The 4,397-nt window shown below is 33.3% G+C and overlaps 1 long non-coding RNA gene across 2 annotated transcripts; it reads left to right on the top strand.

Moving 5' to 3' along the window:
• Window positions 1-1,662: 1,662 nt before the first annotated feature.
• On the top strand, window positions 1,663-3,753 carry LOC145585021 (uncharacterized). Of its 2 annotated transcripts, XR_014100514.1 has the most exons (4): window positions 1,663-1,910; window positions 2,600-2,782; window positions 2,925-3,090; window positions 3,576-3,753. It is a non-coding gene; the product is annotated as an uncharacterized LOC145585021 (long non-coding RNA). The 2 variants fall into 2 exon arrangements; XR_014100513.1 differs by having other exon boundaries at window positions 2,600-3,090.
• Window positions 3,754-4,397: the final 644 nt, after the last annotated feature.

Genomic DNA, 4,397 nt, shown 5'->3' with positions numbered 1-4,397 from the left:
TACTTCTTCTTTTATTTTAAGAGCTACATCGGGTTTCATTCGACGTAACTTTTGTTTTACAGGTTTCGTTCCTGGGATTAGTGGTATCGTGTGTTGAACAATTTCTCTATTTATTCCTGGCATATCTTCATATGACCAAGAGAACACATCAATGAATTCTTTTAGTAGATTTATTAAATCGGTTCTTTCCTCTTGATTAAGAGTTAATCCAATTTTAACTTCTCTTTTAGCCGTTGGATCTTTTGAAATATTAACCATTTCCGTGTCTTTAATTACCGGTGTTTTATTTTCAAGTGTTTCCACTGCTTTAATTATTTCTTTATCATTTTCATTGTTAGCAAAGCAATGCTCATCATCTTGAGTGAGAGAATGACACGAGGAGTAAGCGAATGAAGACATATTATTGAATTCGGAAATCATTACATCAAATAAAGAAACGTTCGTTGGGACTTGAATACTGACTATCCTAGGAGTAGGTTCTGAACTAGAAGGGATAGAAGGATACGTAATCATAGAAGGTTTAGAAGACTCGACTATAGAAGATTTGAACTCAGACTCGGACTCAGACGACTCAGACTCATCGAACATTGGTCCTTGTCCTGTTGTTATGGAGATCTTTCTTTCACTTGGTGTAGTCACCTTCACAGTCTTTCTCCATCCTTGAACTAATCCTTTTGCAGGAGTAATGAGCTTCGTGGGATCAAAATTTTCAATTTGTAATACCATTTGGATAAGCGCAGAATCATCGTCAATACGCTTAGGCTCATTTTTCTCGTACCTAAAGAGGAGACCCATAATATTGAAGTCGAAGCATGGGGGTGCTTGCTCCTTGCAGATGGGAGTTGGGATCTCGTCTAAGAAATTTCAATCCAAGAATATCTCGAACCCTGGCTGTCTTATCCCATCTTTGACAAACGCTTCGGGGAATTCATGGCATGGATAATCTTCACCCTCTTTTATGAATTGTCCATTTAGAGTGAGAGGGTAGTGATCCATTGGAATAGCCTTTTTCTGGGTATGAGCATTTCTCCGTGCATTGAACTTTTCCTGGGCTTGCTTATAGTCTTTCAGAGTCAGTTTGAAACCAAGCCTAATTTAGGAAGGCCAGGCAGTCCCATTTGCTTCGCTACTCCTTTCTTCTTTCTTAGAGTCATTCTAGGAAAGTGTCCTTGTTTTCTGATAATACCATTAACTATCATGTTCGAATGGAGGTCATAGTGAAGAGGAGTCTTCTCATCTTCCTCGATGAAAGAGACCTCTTCGGCATTAAAGCCCCATAAGTCTTCATCATTCTCATCATGCTCCATAGTTATGAGTGGTTTATCAATTGCTTTGATCCTCATAGGGGAAGCATCAATGGTGATAGGTACTCCTCCAACTATAGCCCACTACAACAAAAATTAGATTAAGAAACGCAAAATATAGAATGGTTAACAAAGATAGACATTATCTGCAACAATATAGAACGTATTTGTGGAAAAGGCGTTCTATGAGTTAATGAATATAGAACGACTCTTATAGTTGACCGTTCTTTATTAGTTTTTAGCAAACATAAATAAATTATTAATAACTTATGTTAAACAATATATAACGGTGCACTTGACAACTGTTTTGTGTATATTTATTATTTTATTTATTTATTTATTTTTATTTTTAGAGGGACTAGAACTTTGCCCTAAAAATTTAACCAAAGGCCATTGAAATTTTTCATACGCCTATATCAATTTTACATCTTTTATTTTCAATTTGAATTTTCAATTTTTTTAACTCCAAAAATGAACTCCATTTATCTTCTTCTCAAATTCATCAAGCCTGCTACCTCCGCGTTGACTCGCCAACACTGCACCTTCGCACCCACCACCACGACTGCACCTCTGTGCGCATCACCGCGCCACCACTTCAATATCAAGGTAGGCTTTCTAATTTTCTTCTCCTTCGAATGTACAAATTTGATTAGAAAATTGTAGATCAATTTGAAGTATTTATTGAATTGAACGACTATTCAATTGAATTGTAAAAATGATAAATCAATCATAGTATTCATCAAGTTACAGTAGTTTTATTCGATTTTTAGGTGGATTAAAGTTCTAATTTTAGGAAATTATTTCAATCGGTTTTTTGTGAACGCAAAACTGCAGTAATTTCAATCAAATTACACTTATATTTTCAAATAATCCAATTAATTTCATAATCAATCAAATCAATCTAAGAGAAATTGATATAACCTAGGTCAAATTTAGAGCCCCTGATTGATACATTTCTCGAATTTTCCGATTCAAACAAATATGGCTATAAATGGGTAGCTAGTTATTGGTTTTGACGTTTGAAACGAGTTCATTCTTATCAATGTTGATGATATTGGCAGGTTCTTAAACAATTCACGAACTTTGATTTGGTTATAGAGTAATGGGTGTTGCTAGAATTCAGAATATAATTCGACTGCATTTGCAGATAATTGAACTAATTTAAGTTCTTGATTGTAACTTTCGATCGGTAATTTTGGAGTTTAGGTTAATTCATTTTTTTTTCTTTTTGATAACGAAAGTGATGTTATTAATCAAAGAGAATTATGTTACATTAATCTCCGCTCGCCTTGCAGGAAGGAACCCAAGAACACTTGTTCTACCCCATCAAACAGATGAGATCAAGCTGAATGTGAGTATATTCAATCAAGCTATTGGGCAATCAAGACCCCCCACCTAGCTGCCAACACCACACGCCCATCACATTTCATCCTCTGTACATCCACTACAAGAAGCTGCCCGTTCTTTCCTCTAATAAAGTTTTTTTTTTTTTTTCTTTCTGATTTTTTCTTTGTGATTTTGTTTCCATTTTACCTCATATATTATTGAACTTGTAACAATTTTGACTCAAAAATTCTGGGATATATTTAACTTTGTTTTGTAATTTTGGTGTGATTACAGGTGACATATGTGAAAGAATTAATTGAGTGGACAGCTATGTCAGATTTGTGGAGATGAAATAGAATGTGATGGAAATAATGAACCATTATTTCCTTGCAATGAGTGTGCAATCCTACTGCATGTGTTGAATTTGCTATGAGTATGGATGAGGCAAAGTGAATCAAAGGTAGCTAACTTCATTATAGTAAAATAACTAATTACCTGATGTGATTTTAAATCTTTTACTAGGTAGTAGCTCTGCTATAAATTGTTGTGTTTCATAGTTCATTTTACTAGATACGATTTTTGGTATTGTCTTTGATGTTGGAGACCAACTTTTACTCTTTTTATTAGTTTGAATTCTCCCTTTTTGGCTTTTTACTAGATCTGCTTTGAGTTAAATGTTTCATTTTTTTGTTATGTTAATGCAAATTGTAGTATCATGCTCTTTAATTTGGTATGAATGAGTAATTCATTCTCTAATTGATTTCTCCCTTGGGTTTTTGCATTTTTCCCATATAGTCTTTCTAACCGTGCTTTTGCTTTTAAATTAGAGAACATAGAATTTTGTGGTAGAACATTTTTTTTTTTATTTTATTTTATTTTTTTTTTTATGTTGGAATTATTTTTATTCAAATAAATGTTCACTTATATCTTATGTTTGTTTTGTAGATTTACAACTATCAAAGAAAAGGGGAACGCCGGGAAGAGAAGAAATAAGAACGATTGATTGTAAATATTTTTGTTTAATTTGTACCTCTTGTTATGTTTTATTTTCATGCTAAATTTATTGTAAATATATTTTTTTTTTGATTTTTAATATATTCAATTATCATTTTAAAATTTCAAATTCAATATTACTATAATTCGTTATTTAATTTGTTTCCTAATTATTATAGCAAGAAATTAAAATACGGTATTTTAATTTATAGAAATACCGTATATTAGTTTTTTTTTTTAATTCTTAAAATAAGGATTAGAGAACTGTTATCTGACTTGACCGTTCTCTTTAGTAATGCTATATAGAACGGTCAAGTAGACTAACTGTTCTTTATTCCTTCTTTATTTTCTGATTTTTGTTAGGGAATAGAGAACGGTTGTGTGTGATGACCGTTTTCTATAGTTGAGTTAATAGAACGTTTCCATGAACCGTTCTATATACTTTATACATTGCTTAGCAGAAGAACGGTCCTAAGGCGTTCTATAAAGCCTATTTTAACTGTTCTATACAGCCTTTTTTGTAGTAGTGGCCTTGACTTATAGGCGAAGGGATGAAGGGACGGCCTTAAGGTCGTGAAGCCAAGGGCGTCCCAACAATAGATTGAAAGAGGCTTTTATATCTACTACTTGAAAAGTAGTAGCATGCTCAATAACTCCTGTCGTGACATTCATAGTAATAGTCCTAAGAGCTTGACAACGAGTGTTATCATAAGCTCTTATGCCTTGTGTTGATGGGGACAAATCCTCATCTCTTATTCCTAACATTTTCGCGGT

The sequence above is a fragment of the Chenopodium album genome, chromosome 16 (assembly GCF_948465745.1).
Source record: "Chenopodium album chromosome 16, dcCheAlbu1.1, whole genome shotgun sequence".
In the NCBI taxonomy this organism is placed as follows: domain Eukaryota; kingdom Viridiplantae; phylum Streptophyta; class Magnoliopsida; order Caryophyllales; family Amaranthaceae; genus Chenopodium; species Chenopodium album.
The sequence above is the reverse complement of the archived record's forward strand: the minus strand, read 5'-3'. Positions and strand labels throughout refer to the sequence as shown.